Here is a 21,554-nt window from a genome sequence, read left to right on the forward strand (position 1 = left end):
AACAGCCATTGTATACTAATACATTCAAGATTACCTTAACATTTCCTTGCATGAATTTTAAAAGATGTGATTATACAGCAATTTGTAAGCAGCTCTTCTTAAATCACATATCAAATTTTACGCACTTCAGCAAAAACCAAATTCTGTTCCAGAAGAGTGACTCAACAATAGGAAGGCAAATTCTATCAAGTTGTAAATGCAAAAGTGACCAAAAAGAAGATAAAACGGATGCAAAAAAAAATCTTAAAACAATCACAAAAGGATATTAATGAGGCTACCTTTTATGCTAACGACAGACAGTATGTGAATACAATCTAAAAACTTACTAACCCTCTCCATATGCTGCAGATAAAATGCAACTTATTGGGGGAGAAAATGTTGGCTTAGAAACTTAAAAAGAAAAAAAAAAGCAAACTACTGGCTTTAAAGTAAGATGTTAGCACCTTATTTACAGTGACTCTTACACAAAGTGCACATATTACCAACCTATACTGCCTCCATCCATTCCTTGATTTTTTTTTTCTCATAGCTACTGGTGGAAGAATATATATGGCACAAAGGAAAAATTACTCTACATTCCACAGTGCTGGTTAATAACAGAGGGAAAAGAAAGATCCATCTTACAGCTTATCTATAAATTACGTGCGCTGTAATAAAAATAAGTTAGAGGTATGATTTTTTTTTTAAAGAACTGCAGCTGCCTTCCTATGAAGATTAATATTGAAAATAAACCCTGGATAATGGGGCCCCTGGGAGAAGTAACAGATTCCATGAGGGATGTCCATCTGGCACAGGACATAAGCTGCTCCCTTCTTCAGTTTCTTCTAAATACGTCATATCCAAAATAAGTGCTCGGAGACAGACCACGTCCTCAGAAACTACGCATGTCACCCAAACTATTTCTCCTTCACATTTCATGACATTAAGATTGTAAAGAGGTGAAACTATCCTAATGCACAACTGGAAAAAAAAAATGCATATAGAAGGAAAACTGTCAACATAAAAGATCGGATTTCTCCATGAGAAAATAAACCCTCCAGAGATAACAGGAAATATATGAAGTCCAACTTCTTGACCCTGGCATTGACCAGAAGAGAGGAGCTGAGAAAACAGCACGTGCTCACCTCATTCCAGTACTGAACAATCATGAACTCCCTTTCATGTGCCTTTTGAAAGCAAGAGCTAAAAGGAAACCCTCGTGTGCCTAACCATTAACAGACTGACGCTTCTAAAGGTCAAGCGACTTGCCCCAATTCAGATACATGGAAGTCTGACGTCCCTCCTGCTTCACAATCTTTATCACTTATATGCCAATAGCCACAAAAACTTGAATATTTCACTCAGTGATCAATTCAATTTTATACCTTTATGTTTATTAATCTTACTCAAAGCTAGAATTTCACTGCTGGGCAAAAGTTTTAAAAGTTGCTTCCCATACCGGGCAGGGCAGTTTTTAATATAAGAAAAGTAACTGTGCCAAAGAGACAAGAGATCATTTCTGATGGCAGAACCTGTGAGGCTGATGCTTGACACGGTCATCTGGAACTGTATCAAGTATTGCTTTGTGACAAATACTAACCAAAGAATCCTCACCCTGGTCCTGAAAATCTGAATGATGGAAAATCCAGATAAAAACATGGAGTTTTACAAAGTAGTGAGGGCAGAAAACAGAACTTGGACACTATACACAATGTAATAAACATATTTTTAATGGATCCTAAAGTTCATCAAAACTTATAGACTCCAAGAGTGGAGAGAAGCTTCATTCACTAAACAAGGTCTTTCCAAGAGTTTTATTACATCAAATATAAATATTCTAGAAAGTTGGATGTCTCAAATTTGTTGGTTTTTTTTGTAAACAATTCTGAAGTGGTTTTAATGACATAGGAAAATGGTCATGGTATAATAGAAAACCATGATTCAAAACCAGATACACCACGATATAATTTTTTTCTTTTGTTTTTCTATGCTTTCAAAATTAGCACCTACTTGTTCTGTAATCAGAAAAAAAAAATTAAATGGAACTCTTCAAGAAGTGTTTCCTTAATCTCTCTCAGCATGTAAGTAAATAAAAATCCTGGAAATAAAAAACAGCAATAATCCATTTTTACTGTCCATTGATTTACTCATTAATACAACAAATATATTCTGATAGCATCTCTGTACCAGGCAGTGTGCTCAAGTATTGAGAATATAACCATGAGCCAAAAAAAATGGTCTCTGCCTTCATGGAGCACATAGCCCTGAGCAGGGAAACAAGACAGCAATCAAACGATTACAAAAATATGTAAAACGTCACCTGTGAAGCATACCCCGTAAAAGGACACAAGATGCAGAATGGATTAGAATAGGTGCGGGTAGACCAGAAGGAAAAGACTGTAACAGACCAGACGAGAGATGATAGTAGCAAGAATCCAAGTGGTGATTGTGGGCGGGGAGTGAAGATGGAGACAGATTCCAGGGATGTTTTCCCCCTCCTGCATGTGATGTTGAGTTTGGAGAGGTAAGTGAGAAGGGCTGCCGAGGAAGATGGCTCGGAGGTTTGGAGCACTGCATAACTGGATGGATGGCCATGGTTTTCATTGAATCAGGGGAAGCTGAACAGAATTGGATTTGGGGATGGGTGGTGGGCTACATCATGGGTACCTTTCAAATGTGTTGGGACTGAGGTGCTGAGAGATGTCTATAGTTTATGGGAAGGTCTGGAATAGAGTGCCCTTTTTGGTAAGAATCATGGGTGAAGATGTTCAATAAAACCATTCACGTGAAGGAGATTTGGGAAAGGAGAACCTACAGGGGAGGACTTACAGCAGAATCTTGAGAAACTCGTGTTTAATCATCAGGATAGTGATCCAGCCACGGAGCCTACAAAGAGTGGCTTTCCTGATGTCAAGAGAAGGCTTCATTAAGAGACAGATCAGTCATTCTAAAGGCGGCAAACACTTGGAAGTTGAGGTATCTCTTGGGTTTAGGGACTCCAAAACACTTTGCCATTCACAAAAGGCACAGACTAGAAATACGAAGGAGGGTGATACCAGCTGACCTCAAGGAGTTGCAAAGGCAAGACAGACAGACATGCAACGACATGGAACCACATCCACAGATTCTCAACTACTCAGCTCCAGTTTCGGTGGGAGGACAGAAAAGTAGAGGAGCAAAAGGGAAGGCTGCAGCTAAGGAAGAATTACCTACAGAAAGAAAATGTGGGGAACACTCATCATATGAACTTGGTTTATTATGAGAGAAAACAATAATAAGCATATAAATTATCCCTCGTAATAGAGAAGCAGAGTCTAAAAACGTCTGCAAAGGAAAATTCTTTAGAACAAATGACAAAAAAATTTTTTCTTATAACAAAGCAGAAGATGCATCTTTTGGGATTAGTGAAAAGGCTTCATTTTCAATGAACTATAAGAGCTGTACGTCCCAGACGCCGGGTCCACTTCTGCACCTCACATCCCTCCTCCTCACATCTGCTCAAGGGCCACCAGAGCAGCTGAGTCGTAGATGACCAAGAAGAAAAAAGAGAAAGCCCTTTCATCACAAGTGGAGACAAAAGGGGGGAAAAATTAGCTTTCCCTGCTATGAAATGTGGCATGTTAAAAGGTATTCATAGATTAACTTCACCTTAAGATTTATTTTTAACATAGGGATAGTTCAAAATTAAACATACATGTATTGAATAAGAAATACCTCCTGTCTCCAATTTTATTCACTCACACTCTGTAAAGTATAAGGAATTATCCACGTGTGTTCAGAAGAAAATGACACCTACTAGAAGAAACAGGGGGAAAAGGATTGCTTCTGTCTCTGGGACACAACAAATCTGGAAGCCTGAAACTGCCATCGTTACATGTCTTCTCAATATTGCTTTAAATACAAGAGAATGAGACTAGATTTTTATACTTGAAGTTAATGCATGAAATACTAACTGGAAATTTCTAATAAAATTTGAAACCATTTCTCATAAAGCAATTTGGTTTTGATAAATATTGATGTTGGGGCACTTTGAAACTGACAGATTTGTCTACAAAGCAATGTGAAGTCTGCAATTTTTGGAATAAGCAAAAATGTAATGACTAATCAGGAAAAGGGAATTTTTCCCTCTGATTTTGATATGTATAAAGACTGAAATTCACACCCACATGGAATCTTTGCCCTTTCATCTGAGGTCTTGTCGGCTCTATTCAGCAAGCCAAAGATAAACTTCCAGACCTCCAAACTCGAAAACGAGTTAACTAACTGATTATACTTTCTCTCTCTCTATGGTCTTCTGGTATACATTTTGTTTCTTGAACACGTGCATCCCACATTTTCCCAGGCTATCTCCTCCCCCTGAAATGCTGTTTCTTTCTCCCTCCATTCCAACACACCCCTGCCCCCAGCTGGTGGCCTCCAGTTGAAATTCCATGCATTCATCAACAAGCAATGCAAACACCTCCACTCCTGCAGGAACCTTTCTAAGCTCAGCCATCAGAGTTGCTGTCTCCTTCTCTGGGATCTTCAAAGCCCTTCCTTCCTATCTCTTTTATGGCTGTCAGCATGTGCTGATAATAATGAATTCTTCCTATGCTTTATCCTACCACCCACATCCCCACCCCCACCCCATCGGAAGTTTCCAGGCAAGGATCATCCTGTCCCCTATGACTCCCTTGCAGGACTAGCTCCATACAATGCTTTATCCATAGAAAGAACACATAAGTGTTTGGATTTAATTTTTCATTCTCACATGAACTTTCTTTTTAGTACAAGAGGAAATACCGACTGAAGAGAAAGAAAATAAAGGTCACAAAAGTAAGACATAAGGAAAAGGGATTCAAATCTTGACATTAAATGACTTGGGTTCCAGGAAATCAACCCCCCAAAATTGCCTGCAAATCTACAATTGATTCATTTATTCAATTAACACGTATGAGCCTTCATTATGAAATAAATACACACACACACACACACACACACACACACACACACACACACACACACAGAGGATTGATAAGCCTTGGAGACATCACACCAAAAATATGTATCTCCATATGCATGAACTCTTTTTTTTAATTGAAGTATAATTGACACACAATATCCTATTAGTCTCAGGTGTACGTCAATAGTGATTCAATATTTATACACCACAAAATGTTCACCACAATAAGTCTAGTTACCATCTGCCATCATACAAAGTTATTACATTATTATTGACTATATTCCCAATGCTCGACATTACATCCCCCTGACTTATTTACGTTATAACTGGCAGTTTGTACCTCTTAATCCCCTTCACCTACCTTGTGTGCCCTTTACCAATAGGTATGATCTCTTTATTATTAGGTTTTGGATCTCAGCAGAGCCGCTGGGAGACCCGCAATCCCTTATACCTCTTCCTACCCACTTCCCACAGCAGTTCTGCTGAACCCCTTCCCTTCCCCTCCAGCTGTCTGCTCCAAATCTCACCCACTCCTCCACTAAAGAAGTTTGTCCCTTACCAAGAAGTGGAATCCAACTGTTACCCCCAACCAGCACCTTAAATCACTCCTTCCCTTCCTGTGCCAGAAAGCGTGTTCTTCCACCTCTACCTGAAATCTTAGTCCCGTCTAGACTTGGTTCTATCATTTTACCTCTCATTTGATTCTGCAACTTTCCCCACTCCACTGTTTCTTTCCTCAACTTAAACATGTGCAAATCCCATCCGTCCTTGGGGAGAGGCGAGAGCAAAGGCCACTGAGGTCCTCCCAGATTAATCTCACCCCCTCCCCCATCCCACGAACCAAGTTTCCATTTTCAAACCTGATCGTTCCATTCACTGCTCACCCTTCTGCAATCTGTCTCCCTCTAGTTAGTGAATTGCTGTCAGGTCTACTGTACACTCCTAATTTCCAAATCCGACAGACACTTAACTGTAGTGTCTCTGTTTGTCTGAAATGATCACTTTTCCTCCTGTGACACTTTCAACCATTCTCTTTTTGAAGGAGTATTTTCATTTGGAAACGGTTCCTCTCAGCCAGTTTTCTTATCCCCCAGAAGATGTCTGTTTCTTTTTTAACACGTGCTCTGATAATTTATTGTGTCGGATGCATCAACCACCAACACTCTCCAGTCTAAATATCTGTCACTGCACTGAGTTGCAAATTTCCAGCTCCTTCTGCGTATTAGCAGGGACGCCTTACCCACAGCTCAAATTCAATGAATCCATCGCGGAGCTTATCTTTCCCCATCTCTAACATGTTCCTCTCAAGTAACCCATCACTGTCTGTTAAATTTCCCACCCAAAACATCACCTTTGATCCTCCCTCATCCTCCACATAAGGTCGTTCAGCTCTGCCAACTACACACACACATCCCTCACACCACTTCTAGTGGCACTGCCAATCCTACCAACTCTTAGAATCCAGGGTCTCCTCTCTAATCCGTCTTCTACACTGGGTCTAGTTATCTTTCCATATACCTGTTAAATAACATTTTTATTATACTGCCAAAAAAATTTGGAAAATACTAAAATGCATGACTAACAGAAAAAGCATTTCACACCTCACCCCCAGTATGACTGCACAATACTTTGGCACTTTTTCCCATTTTTTTTTGTTTGTTTGTTTTTCTTCTCTGCAGTGTATATAATCTTTAAAACAAAATGGAGATCAAAGTGTATACAATTAATACGCCTTTTAAACGTAAAGATATCCCCACCACCATTTTCCTCACCGTTACCGTCTAAGATGTGATTTTTAATAAATGCACAGTATGCTAAGGCATGGCTACAGCATAATTTGCTTCATCAGTTCTCAGTGGGGTTAGCCTTCCAAAATGAAGGCTTAAAATCCTTCAAGGCTGACCACAGCTTACTGATTACAAACTCCTTTACTCAGCAGGGGCAAAAGGCCATTCACAAGTTGACACCACCTTATCTATCCAGCCTCACTCCTTTCCTTTCCTCTCTGGGCTGTCAACCTCTCTCCTTCTGCTCCCATGATCCTTCACTTCTTGGTTCCTCCAGTCCCTTTCCTAGAAGTGTCCTTTCTTTTTACTGTCCTTTCTTTTACAGGCCTTGCTGCTGAAATGCCCAGGCTGTCTTTCACACTGAACCTAAGTGCTTTCTTCATCCTTCTCCCTAATTAGACTGCGAGCCCCTCAAGGAGACGCATCTCAAGACTCATAGTCACCCCTCAAATTTGTGTTCAATAAATAGAAACAATAATTTTTCATTTGGGTGTGTCCCCAGATTAGGACTTACTGTGTATTACCAATAACAAGGGCGCCGATTTATTGTGTGCTAAGTATGTGCCATATATGGTGTTTGAGCTTCAGAGGTGCAATTTTACATGGATTGGGGTTGGAAGTACATGTCCTGCCCGTTGCCTGTAAATGTCTCCAAGGAATTGCATTCCTTTTGGCTCACTGTTTTGTTCTGAGTATTAAAACACACCATGTGGAGCACAGTAGGTACTAAATAAATGCTTCCTGCATAGAGGAATAAATGACTCCGTGCAGTCATTAAGTGTCATCCTACCCTTTGAGAGTGGAAAGGAGCCCAAGCACTTTGGCGGGGAAAGCGTTCACATCAAAAACCAGAAGACGACGTTGTCGGTATTTTTCAATGTCCCATAATCATTTTCCTGGAGGTTGATCCACTGTCATGGAAGAAGGCGCCCACATACCTGGGGACACGGGCCACGATACCAGGAGCGTGAGGAAGGTTGGGTTCTGAAGGACTCCCATCTGAACGGTTCCGTTAGGCCCCCCTGACATGACAAAGGCTGACGTTGAAATATTACTCCTTAGTTGTTCCTAGCTTTCTAAATTAGATTTACTTCTCAAAGTGGATCAAATTCACTTTGGCAATATTTTGAAAACTTTTTAATGGAGCTATTATTGTCAGTCGCTTTGAAAACTACGAAAAGAAAATCTTGAATGTTCTATGTAGAACGTTCCTGAGAAACTGAATTTTCATGTGCTGTATCTGGGACCCAAGACAGATGGCCAATCAAAATTAAGTCATTCTTCCCCTTTCCAATGGAGTCAGGGCTCCCAATGTTACCAGGTGTTGTCGGAGATGATAAGAAAAATAAAAGGCCATATCTTTGCTTCTGATTTGCAAGATGATGAAAAGCATCTTCGCTTTTTTTCCCCTCAAGAGTAGATCCTTTCAACTCTCAATTTTGTTTCCATGAGACACAAGGTAGATCAGACAACCCAACTGGGGGGAAAAAAAAAAGTCCACCCCAGTTTTCGTTCTAAGAATAGTCAGATGAAAAGAGTATTTTTGAAGTCAAAACAGGTGGGCTTTTCCACTTTATACTTACCAGTGAAAACAAACATGTACTTTGTACTTTCACTGAACACAGAACAAGTGGACAGAGCAGAGCGTCCCTCTGCTTTGTTCATACACCTGCGAAGGACTCCCATCCTACAAAAGGAAGAGGCATCTGAAACCTGTGACTTGTAACTGAGCAAAGGGACCAGGACCTCGGGAAAGCATTCCACACGACTTGTGCAGAATAACGTGCAAGAGAGAAACCGATGTAAGGTCACGTTACAAAATATTTGCCGTTGGATGCACACTCACACACCCAGCCACCCACACCCTCCCTCCCACATGGCCTCCAGCCTTCTTCTTCTCGGAAACCAGGTCTTTGGAAACGTGAGAGCTACCCCTTTTATTCAAGTTCAGCATATCCCTAAAGTGGACCATGAAATAAAGCAGTAATGGTGAGTTCCCAGGAAAGGTTAAAAAAGAAATGTATAAATATACTGGGGGATGAAAAGAAATAAAGGCCACTTTATACCAAATATCATCTGAAGAGAATGACTTGCCAGCAAGAACAAAGACAGACGATAGGTTATAAATATTTGACAACCCTAAACACGCTCCTTTGTCCTTCCCAACCCCTCTTTTTCTTACAAGAAAAGTTCCTCTGTGTCTTCTTTATGTTCATCCCAGTTTGTCTCAGAATCTCCTTAAACACTGCGCCTTGTTTAGAGTATGTGCCTTCGTCATCCAAACACCCAGGGCCTTTGCTTCCACCTCTTGAAACCTCACCATTCCTACAAAATCTCCCTCTTTAATTGGAAGAAAGGTAATTATTTCCCAAACCCCTATCTGTTTAAGCGCATAATTACCCAGACAGCTCTTCCGTCATTGCCACACTACTTACATTCAACGTCAACACTTCAGATGCTTTTTCAGTGTTTATAGCTCTCCCTGCGGGCCAACGCTCTTTAAACATTTATCTTCACCAATATTGAAAGGCTTGAATTTTCTATCTTAGGAAAGCAGATATTTTCTGACTGGTGATCCAAAACTCCCCTATAACCCTTCCACCCACAGTTTTAAGAATAATTTTATAATCTCTTCTTCCAACTCCCAAAAGAATCCTCTAATACTGGCAAACAAATCTGCTTGTCATTTGTGGCAGCTACAGCTAATTACTTTCTAAAAGTCACACTCCTCTCTCCATGGCTGAGAATGACTGGCTGTTTCTTTAATCCCCTTGCATTTTGGTGGGGCCATGCAACTAGCTCTCACCAATGCAATGTGAGCAGAAAAGATGTGTTACTCTGGGGCCAAAGCAGCTGAGATGCAAGTGTGGCTTCTCCACCTCCTACTTCCCCTTCTACGCCAACTGGTTGCTGGCACTTAAAAGACAGCAAAGCCTCTGCCAGCCCAGGTTCACTGTCAACCAGACCAACCTTGAGCCATACAGTTGAACAAGAAATACACATCTATTATGTTTACCTTATTCTACATTTGGGGTCTATTTGTTATAGCTGTCTGGCCATTCTAATTGGGCCACCATGTCTCACTGACTCATTTCTATTTCTCATAGCTTTTGGAGCCATCTCAGTGGTTCCACATTACTTGGATCATACTGTGTCCCGTTGTCCTTCCAATCTCTGATCAAATCCATCTCTCTAATAAATCATCTTCTCAACACACATTGTTTTTGTTACGTTCACTTGGTTACATCACTCTTTCAAGCCCTCTATCAATAAATACTCAGTACTCTTGCATCAGAAGCAAAGTTATTTTGCCAGCCTGATTATACGGCTCTTTGTTGTTTTAGTGTTTTTGTTTTGTTTTGTTTTGTTTTGTTTTTCCAGTTTGCTTGCTTTCCTGTGACAAACCATCCACCTGTGTCGTACGTATGCCAGTGGGTACAGGAGCTTATGCCAAATGGCCAACAGGGTTTAATTAGTTCATTTATGACAACACCCTCCTCAGCACCACACCCGGAGGGGTGGTTAATGGATCTTCCAGGAAGAAGTAATTCTCCTAAAAATAGGAATACTGCCTGCTGTGGTTGAAAAGGGCATGGGTTTGCAGTATGGGGGACCTGGGTTCAAATCCCACCCCCCAGCTGGGGTTATGTAAGCTCTTTATAAATTCCTTAAATCCTCTAAGCTCCAATTTCCTCATCTGGGGAAGGGCGATAATACCAAGGCTGACCTCGTGAAGTTCTGTTGTCCATCAGCTCGTAAGACAGGTGAAGAAACCCCTTTTACCTTTGAGACATCATATGGTCTTCAAAGGAGTCGGGAGTTCGGGAAGTACTTTTGGAAACAGATCTTCCTTTCTCCTTAAAATGCAATTCCCTGAAGCCTTGTTTTGTCCTCAAAAATTCTTTTCTTCAGAAGATATGGCGACAGCCATGTGACCGCCAACTAATAATAATCCAAGTAATTTGCTAGTGAGAGGAAAGTGAGTATTCAAGTTACAACTCTGGACCAGCATTCCCAGGTCTCATTATCTCTAAAGCAGCTAAACCGATAGGCCATATTAATAGTAACATTGATTGGTATTTGGGATACCCTCCCCTCGATCATAACCCAATGAGGCAAATATTCTTTTCTCCCCAGGAGCCGATTCTCAGAGAAGTTTAGCATCTTATGCAAAAGTCTCACACACACACACACACACACACACAGTGGGCAGAGGATTTGAAGCCAGTCTGTCTGATGCCAGATGGTTGCTCTTAACGACCACTGCAGTATATACACGCCCCTGCCCCTCCAGAGCACAGCTGGCACACATCTCATCTTTAGATTCCTGCAGCAAGGCACTTGATCCTCAAATTTTCCCCCAAAATTCATCTAGAAATTCTCCAAATTTTCGTGAGGGGGAGGGCACAAGATTCTCTATACATCTCTATTTCGGTGCAACTTGAATATTACATTTTCTTCCATTGCCTCTCACTGGAATTTTGGTATGAGAAACTCTGAGAACAGAGTTTCCATCATCAACAATGACCCAATATCACCGTCATGAACTCCAGGCTGAAGAAAAGAGGCGCTGTATCCAGTTTTACTAAATGCTGTTCACAAAAGAGTATCAAATTCTACCTATGACTTTGTCTCATTCTTTTCTGACTAAAGACTTAAAAGCCCACAGAGCCTAGGAACTGGGAGCTTTAAAAAAATGTAAAACACCATATAATCAAGATTGTTTAAATGTATAAAACTGTCAAGTAGATTATCCTTTCTGCAATTCAAATGAGCCTCTGGGAGACAGAATGAACTCAGGGCAAACAAGAGCTTAACTTTCGAAGACAAAGAGTTGGCTTATATCAAGTTGACACTTCCAGATAAGATACTGCATTATACCAGGTTATACTCGCAATAATAATTTTTGATTGGCATATCATTTGCCGCTAACTACTGCTTGGCTTCCACTGAGCACATGCAACATACTATCAACTGTTATGAAAGATGTCTTTGTATTGTTCAATATTTACGGGGTACGTTATTTTAGAAATGCTCGAGTTGGCATAAGTTAAAAAAAAAAGGCATTAAAACATTTCAGATCAAAACGATCCCCTTTGCCTCACAAAAGAAGTCCTTTCTAAAGACAGGTGACAATTCTGTTCAGAAATTTTCACACCAAGGCTAAGTAAATATTCAGCGGTAAAAACGGAATTGCTTTGTTCAGCTGCACAAACAGATTTCTACATCGCCTCTATTTGCGTATTCCTGAATATCCTCTTTCAGATCCCACTTTTATGGGGAGCAAAATCAATTTTCTTTTGGACAAAAAAGTGAGATCTGGTCTAATGATTTTAATCTTTTAAATAAACATGAACTGAACTTGGAGCACAAGCTTTTCCCTTAAGAAAAGATCTTTGTTGTTCAGAAAGATCTCTTTCAACCTATGAACATTCATGCCAGCAACAAACTAACCTGGAAAAAGAAATGAAAAATACACATCTATACCCATGTTCTTTGAAAAGAAACAGCAAATGTTAAAAAAAACAAAACCTTACAACCAAATGATCCTGCCCCAAATGTAGACTGATGTTACGTTTAATTTTTGAAGCAAATTAGGTTCCCCAATTCAATTTTAAACAAATAGAAAATGAGAAACAGAAAAGTATAACATAAAACTTTTATTGCTACTTTGCTAAAAAAAGCACACTCATGTTTATGAAATAGAGTCTCCCTTAGCTTCAAAAGGGGAATTATTCTGAAATTCGGCAATACTACAGAATCCCCACAAACACCAGCCCAGTGCAGCTTTTTCCAGGCCTGTTTCAGCCCTGCTAATAGTTATTGTTTGTACAACTGTAACTAAGTACATTACCAACCAGTTGTTCAATCTATATAAATTTAAGAAACACACATTGCCAAGGAGTGACTCATATATCAGTCTATTATATGCTACAGGGCTGACTGTATTAAACAAATCACTCTGCCTACAGCTGAAGAATAGAAGCTATATACAGAGCAGAGGTTATTGTCTAATTTAAATCTTGGCTCGCTTCCCAGTGCTGTACAAGATTCCAATTTGTGGAAATGTTGCTCTTTGCTACTGCCAGAAAGGCTGCAGAAAATGGTATTGGGAGCCTTCCAGAAATATGTCTGCAAAATGCCAATCAACAAGTCACTAAAGATTAACAGTATGACTGTACCAAATTAATTTAAATTATAGAAACATATGGCTAGGATGTTTGCTTTGCACTTAAGACAACACCTACCTCACAAAGAGCTAGGTTTGTTCCACAGCATAAAATAATATCCCAGGGTTCAGATTCCTGCAAAATGTGAACATCAGCTAATAAATCGGAGCTAGATGCCCTTGCAGAGCCAATCTTTTTGCCTGTTTAGGGTCTTATCTTTAATATATTCAAAACATATGGGAAAACACTTTTTATAACAAGGTATTTTTCTCCCACAAAGACATAAAGAAAAAAAATCAACATTATTCAGCGACTGAAAACAATTTGCTCTATAATGTGAAGAAAATTCTAGCTTTATTGAGATTCACCGTAGAACCCAGAGGATGATGCAATCTACTGCACATTATTCCCAATTCTAAAATATGATACTGGGCTACGAATTTAATATATAGCCAAGAGAAATTCACCAATTGTGTGGCCAAATCATGAAAATCAAAAGACAACACAATTTATACCCTGCCAGCTGCTCTCAATACATATTATATTCATGCTGCCTCCCCATTATTTTCATGGGAATCTTTAATATATACAATCATGTCATCAGCCAAAAGGGGGGAAATCAATGGCACTTCAAGCTGTAGTTATACATTAGTGTATGCTGTATTTCAACTGAGTAGGAAGGGAACTGTTTTATGTTTCTCTCCACTGCTTTTCTATTATTGCCTAGCTAATGGAAATACATCAAACAAATGTTCTACAAGAGCAATAAATATTAAAGTTGACCTATCCATCTGGGAGAAATGAGAACAATACTGCTCACTTTTAGCCCAAATATGACACTGATAAATGAAGCGATGAGATTCCATCACACTTTCAACAACCTGGGCTGGGCGCCCCCGCGTGATCCTGGTACCAACAATTTTCCTCATTCGTCTTCATTAAGCAGTCACTTGACCTGCCTCCCAACATCCCTGTCAAATCAGCACCTTTGGGGGGCTTGGACTTTCTAACCATGTAGCCTCAATGTGCTCTTTATGGTTTTTTGTGTGTTTTTTTTTATATATTTTTAAAAAGCGAGAAGCCCTTGACGAGCATGAAAGAGGGTGCCAACAAGTCCCCCAGTAGCAAAGAGACATCCAATGTTACTCATGATTAAAAGGGAAACCGTCGTGTAAAACTGGTCCACACTGCCTCCTGCTCACCTCACTCCGGTGGCAGGGAAGGCCTCCGAGTGTGCCAACAAGCACCCCCTGCGCCCTAAAATGACAATTACGTATTCAAATGAAGGACAGACGAGGGGCCTTATCACAGACGTAGGAACGCTTTCCATTTCCGTTCTCAATCACAGTTTCAAGTGAGCTGGAACAAGGAAGGACATTCTTACCCCGGCACAATGAGCGAGTTTCATCACACTAGCAGCTTTACATTACAGGCCCATTATTTTCTAGTTCAACAGCATAATAAGAGAGGGACTGATTTGATTCTTCCGTAACAGTGAAAATGAATACCAGTGCAATATAAAATTGCTATTATAACACAAAGCTACTAATATGATTCACAAGACCCCCCTGGAAATTAGGTTTTATAACTATGATCACAGGGGGAAAATTAGAAAGCCAGCAGGCAAGAAAGGAACTAGGTGCCGCCACGCCAGTCTTAGTGACACAGACAGCTGTTCAGACGAAGCAGGCGGCATTAACTTTGGACAGACGCGCAGAACCCAGTCCTTGGGAATTATCTGAGGGGTATTCCTTTCGTTTTTCTTCATGGCATGTGTTCCAAATAGTCATAATGTTAACTAAAGTCACGTGTGAGTGCAGTATTAATGCAAGTTTTTTGATCAGAGAGAGAAATATGCAAGAGGAAAGTATGAAGAACCCGTAACTTCTGAAACCAGATTTTTAGGACCAGACTGATTCTAAAACTCCACAAAAAACAAACTAATGAAGTAAAACTGCTGAGAGTTTTAGTCAAAGTCTCTCTTCTATCCCCATCCTCCACCCCAAATAAAAAGAATGTAAGCCTCATTGTGATTATTTCTAAACCAATCTCCTCCCTAGGAGTCTTAAAGGGTCTAAGACCCACCTCAGGATACTCTCCGCTGGCAGAGTACATACCTGGACTCGTGGTTCTACTGAGCTGAACATATGCTTTCCCTATGGCTTCAAACACAGACCTGTCCAGACAGGTAGAAGGTAAGCAGAGAAATGGCTGAACAACTCTAGGGTCAGCCCAGATAGGAGGTACAAAATGCGGGGCCCTTCACGAAAGCTCTGCCCAAGTCAGTTCTGTCGGGTTCTGACAGTGGACAAGATGTCTGAGACAGGCAGAAAACCAAGGAAGCATCAATCTTTGGCCTAAACACAAGCGTCACTGTCTCCAATGTGACCACTGGGAATTTCTGCTCTGATCCAAAGTAAAAACGGACACTTTACGTAGGCCAGAAGTTTTCCATCTCTGCAAAGACACAGAAAAGGGTTTGTGGATCAGTGTTCCTCTCCAAAGAAAAGCGATCATGCTATATTTAAGAGATTAAAAACCTTCCTAATGTTTAGCTGGCAAAGGAAGCCACATTGCATCCAATTTTACCCTCTATCTGCACTTTTCCTATTTGGTGTTTAAACATCTCAGGAATTGAAGGAAGCAATTCTATGGCTCGAACACTAACGAAGGAGTACATCCCACACACATCACCTCCTGGCAGATCCTAACAATCAACAAACACCCTGCTAACTGACCAGTGTTGGTACTACCTCATCAGCATTTGGTCATATGAACCGACAGTATCACACAGGGATGTTTCACAAAGATTTTTGGAGAACACTAAACTGCGGCCATGTTTCTTAAGCTGGGTCCCATGGGAGCACTTGCAAGAGTTGTGAAGGCTACAACCTGTGCTCTTACTAGATATCAAGGGCTGATCTCCAAAACCTCCAACTACTGTCACTGCATTCTGCTTTCTCACTTCCCGTGTATGCCAATGTGTCTTAATAACAACAGGTAATATTTATTGAGCACCTTCTGTAAGCTAGGCATTATGCTAATCACATCCCATTAATTATCTAATGTGTCCTTATAAGGTAGGAACTATCACATTTCATAAAATCTAAGACGCCACTGATTGTAAGATACAATCTAAGTACATGTTAAAATACGAAAAAGTGTGGGCCTTAGTCAGTGAAATGTGACTTTATTATTATTGCAATCCCCATTTACTGCTAAAGCAGCAAAGTTCAGAGCGGTGAAGTAACTTGTTCACAATCATACAGCAAGAAAGTCCGGACTCAAACGAAGAACGATTTAACTCTGAAATCTTAAATTTTAAGTAAGTAGTTTCTAATTATTTTTTTATTACATGCCTCTAATAAAGGTGCTCATATAAATAATCAGTTAATACTTTCATATTACTTACCATTGCATCAAGCAGTTCAGAACCCTTTCCATATGCTAACTCATTAATTTCTCACCACAACCAATGAAACAGGTGCCATTCTCCAGGGGACTTTGGCCCAGGACATGTGGTGACACACACAGGTGAGCTCCTGAGTACACTCTGGAGCCAGTGTACTCGCTCTAAAAACATAGGCGCCCACCTCCAACATAGGCAGATTTACTGATTTATGAATTGTATACATAATTACCCCCATTCTGATATATTATGCATATTTCAGAAACATATCAAAAATTATACTAAGAAAGGATGATAGAAAACAGGGAATTACTAATATTTTCTTCTCCAATCCCAAAGGCTACCGTTGTGGACCATCCTGGGGAAAACAACTGTCCTCGGCCACTCATCTAAACAGATTCTTTGGACAACCCTCCCTATCTAGAAGGATCTATATGAGACAACCATGCCACCAACTAAGGCCCCCTCTGTCTTCCTTCCTGGGGTAGCATGGCCTCTTATCACCATCCTGCAATTACTCGACAGAAGAAAGCAACAGAAAAAGGAGGAAGGATAGATATCATAGTTTCCTGTAATCGGAATACCTACCAAATAAAAGTTGGGCCGTTATCAGTAAGGGAGAAAAGTGGCCACACCTCTCCAGGTGGCTTATCAATGCATGGCTTCAGGGACACTGCAACTCTGTTTTTCCTGAAAGTTCCTCTCAACCCTACAACAGACAAACAGTTCAGCATTCCCTGAGTGCATGCTGTTTGCCAGCCTGCGTACAGTACCAGGAACACAAAAATAAAAGCTACAACCATTCAGGAATAAGATTGCAAAGTAAAATACAGCAGGACAATCTCACATGGGTGAGGAAAGCCACACTCTTCCATGCTTCGAGTTTAGTTCGCATTTCTAAAATGTCTTCCCTTATATTAGCCGGAAAAAGCCAGTTGCCAGCAAGATAAGCAGCAATAAATATTATGCAAGTCAAACCTACTACAAAAGGAAACAATTTGCAGTCAAAATGCAAAAGTCTACTCTCAACAAAATGCACAGATTGAGAAAATATTTCAACAGCAAAGAAGGGAAATTACCATTGATCCAGGCTGCCATGCCTAATGAAAAGCAGTAAAGTTTTTAAGAAAATCTTTCGTATTGAGGTTGAAACAAAAAAATTAATTACACTGTACTGAAAATGAAGAATTCCAGAAAGACCTCTCAAATATAACTTTTGACAAAACTAAGAGCAGAGGAAGTATTTTACAGTTATGACAAAAATCTGAGGGACCAAAAAGAATTCCTAAATGATATTCTAAAGACTGAACCTCATTAACTCAGTTTCTGGAAATTTCAAAACGTTGTCCAATAATATTGCTTCTTGCATTAAGGATAACACCAGCTTGCTGGTAAGTATAACACTACTACTACCACTAATGATGGCATTTTACGTGTTACTTTAAATCAGGGGTTGGCAAACTTTTTCTTAATAGACCAGAGAGTAAATATTTCAGGCTCTGTGGGCCATCTGGTCTCTGTTGCCAACTATTCAGCTTTGTCTGCAATAGTAAGAGGCAACCATAGAAGATAGGCAGTATGTAAATGAAGGAGCATGGCTGTGTGCCAATAAAACTTTATTTACAAAAACAGGTAACTGACCCATGGGTCACCGATCCCTGGTTTAAATTAATATTTGTATCTACTGAATTTTTTTTTTGAAAAGACTCGTGTTTATTGGAACCTTTCCACCATGAAAATTATGTTTGTTCATTAATGCAATTTAGTAAATTTTAAAATGCAGAATGAAGAAAGAGCCTTGGGCTATGAAGTCAAACAGGGCTGGGTCCCAGAACTCTGGGCAAGCGACCTACCATTTCTAGATTTCAGGTTTGTCACCTGTAAAATGGAGAAGGTGACCTCATGGGGTCATTCATTGGGAGGCCCAGACAAGGGAATGGACATAAAGCACAAGCCTACCACACACCTTATCACAACTACTGCTGCCAACTTCCTTCTGCCTGATCTCTAACGATATTACCAAAACACCCAGCACAGTGGCAATATAAGCAGGTACTCATATTAAATGAATGAGCAAATTAAAGAATGAAAGGAGAGAGGGAGATGGCAAAATTTTACCTTAGTTTCCAAAGTAAATTATAACCTGAATCTTCTAAGGTTTTATTACAAAAAAGAAAAAGAAAAAAAGGCAGCGAGTATTTAAACTGTATTGATAAGTTTTCTAGAGAAAATTCTAGAGAATTTGTTTTCCAACAACTCCCACAGAATAATAAAAAGTTAACAAAAAGAGCTGTTATTTTACAGCATTACTTGAACCAAAGGATGTGCTTCTGGGAACAACACACATATTGTAAACTAACCAGTTTCAATACAATAAAACAGTACTCTAAGAACAAACGTGTCAGATAATTACACATCACTCCAAAGCCTGCTTTATTGCTGTTTTTAAAATCAAGTAGTCGTACTCTGGTATTTGTTCTCCAACAGAATCACCACTTTCATAGTCACTACAGCATGAGATGAGATATTTAATAAATAATAGGTCATGAAAATCCAGGGATTAAGTAGTTTCTTTCAGCAAAATTGAAAATGAGGGCAACATATGCCAACCGCTACTAGTTGTGCAACAATTTTTCTTGCTGGGATAAGATGAAAAGGCACAGTATAAAGAAACTCAGGCTCGAAAATGAAGAGAAATGAGAACTGTGTGTGTGCATGAGGCCCCAGAGCCACACGAATGGAGAGTCTAGTCCTGTCGACAAGCTCTCCTGCTCACCTGACATTCCAAAGCACAGGTGAGATTCAAAAGCATGGCAGAGGTGGGGTTTGTTTCACTGATAGGATAAAGAAGGCTCTTAAAACACTCACTGGGATGGACAAGGAAAGGACCAAGCAGGAGAGACGGCAAGTTGAGGCGAGGGACACGCTCTAGGGAAACGGAGAGTGGAGATGAGACAAGTGCCCTAGAACAGCAGTCTCCGGTGACGCATTAAAAGAAGAGCAACTTTTAAAGAGGCAACAGAGTCCAAATCAGGTGAGGAGAACAAAATGTGGAAAAGAAAAAAGTCAGGCTAGAATACCTTCCCATCTCACTACTCTCATTTTGGTCATCGGTGCAATGAAGATATAATGATTAATTTATGCCACCAGTAGTTCTGCTTTTGATTAACCTTTCATTCATATAACAATAGTCATGTGGCTAATCCATTCCTTAGGAGGGATTACTTGGTTGCCTGTTTCTTTAGTTATAATAAACTCTGAATACAGGGTCTCCAAAGTAAGCATTAAAGAAGTTCATTGACAATTTGGAAGTATAGGAATAACTGCAGATTATGTAAGACACTGTATGTAACTAGACTGGCTTTCATGAAGCTGATGACTGAATTTTGCCACAAAAAATTACTAACGCCTTTTGCATCCAGAGAATGGTCTCACGGATAAGCCCCAACTTCCTCCTGCAGAATGCAAACCAGTCAGAATCACATTCAATGAGCTAATCATTTTATATCACAAGAATTAAGAATCTCTAGTGATGTAAAGTGCAGTATAGGGAATACAGTTAATAATATTGGAATAACTATGTATAATGCCAGGTGGGTACTAGACTAGTCAGGGGGATCACTTCATAAATTATATAAATGCCTAACCATGATGTTGTACACCTGAAACTAATATAACACTGAATGTCAACGATAATTGAAAATTTTAAAAAATTAAAGAAAAATCTCTAGGAAAAGTCTTGAGTTTTATCTAAACCTATGTGAAATCTCAATGATGAATTTTATTAATGTAGCTCTTCATTGATACTCCTAGTCAAAATTACAATCACTGTAAAAGAAGGGTCTTGATATTAAACTGTAAATTTATTTTTTCTACGTCCAAGAATTGTGGGAATGGCTCAATAAAAACTCTTCTCAGGCTAAAAACAATGCACAACGTGCTTCTCAGTTTCGAGTCTTACTAGGCACATGCCTGAAACACACAAAATGCTCAAGCACCATTTCCCAAGAGCTACCAGAGGTCTAGCTACCAAAAGACAAGAACCAATAGGAAAGTCCAAGGGGAAAAAAAGAGTGAACAAGAAGGTAAAAATTCAAAACACAGTCACCATTGCCTTCATCTCAACCCAACCCACCAAGTAAGGTATCTGACTAGATTGCAGACAGATTACAAAAAGGTTGCAGTGCACAGTGCAAAGGCCTGATGGGTTCTTGGTCCTTGGAGGTGAAGAGTTGGGGAGACCTCCAACGAGATACCACGTTACAATCATTTTAAAGATTCAAAAACAGATTAGATCACACATTACCATTCTCCTTAGAACTCTGACTCTCCTCTTTAGAACGTCCTTCTAAATGTACTTCACCTAAGAAGAGTTTGCATTTATAATATAGTGTTGTTTGTGCCAAATTCTCAAAGGAGGTTATCATGGAGGCTAATGGATTTAAGTAGCTGAACACCTTGGTCAGAATCACCCAGAGATCTGAATTCTGTTCAAACTGGTCCAAGCTTCCAACAAAGCAGTCATGGACTCTCAAGGTGATGAGACTCATACAACTGATTGATATTCCAGGTTAAAATGTGTGACACCTCATTTTGTTAACTGGGGTACACAGACACCTAAGAAATACATTAAAATTTTTCAAAGTTACAGAATGAAGTTGATAGTTCCCAGAAAATCAATTTTATTCAAAGAATGGGGGAAGAGAGAAAGGCATGACTTTTGTATGATCGCAAACATGGAGATACCAGGTAAAGGAATGCAAAATCTGCATTAAAAAAATAAAACTAGAGGCATTAAGGAACTGCAGAAAGCTAAGTGGCTTTGAAGATGCGTTTTCTGCCTTCTTGGACATCAGGTCTGTGATCGTTTAGAAAAGTGAATCTTAAATCACTGAAGTCTTCATTTCAACTTGTTTGTACATATTTGCATAAGCAAAATAAGCCACAAATAAGAAATCTTTAGGAAAATATGTCAAAAACCATTTTTAAGGAAAATGATATATCCTCAATTACTTCCATACTAATAGAGCAAATGAGACCTTGTTGCAACCGAGAGAGCTAGATGGGTCACCAGCAGCTCTACTGGAGTCATCCAAGAAAATTCAGCCAGAGTTCTCGTTCTTGCTGCAGCTGCTCAAACCAGCCTGGTTAGATCTGGAAATACGGCCTCAATATGTGTCACCAGTATTTCCGTCAGTACAAGGAGGATATAGGCTTCATTAAGTTGGACTAAGTGAACTTCCATGAATGAATCATTCAAGATGTCT

The 21,554-nt window shown here is 39.8% G+C and overlaps 1 protein-coding gene and 1 pseudogene across 2 annotated transcripts in view; one reads left to right on the forward strand and one right to left on the reverse strand.

Moving 5' to 3' along the window:
• Positions 1 to 21,554, reverse strand: part of TOX3 (TOX high mobility group box family member 3) — a 101,823-nt gene that overhangs the window by 42,118 nt on the left and 38,151 nt on the right. The gene's annotated exons all lie outside the window — the stretch shown is intronic.
• LOC117034352 (40S ribosomal protein S29-like) lies at positions 21,350 to 21,520 on the forward strand (annotated as a pseudogene).

Source organism: Rhinolophus ferrumequinum, chromosome 15 (genome assembly GCF_004115265.2).
Source record: "Rhinolophus ferrumequinum isolate MPI-CBG mRhiFer1 chromosome 15, mRhiFer1_v1.p, whole genome shotgun sequence".
Classification (NCBI taxonomy): domain Eukaryota; kingdom Metazoa; phylum Chordata; class Mammalia; order Chiroptera; family Rhinolophidae; genus Rhinolophus; species Rhinolophus ferrumequinum.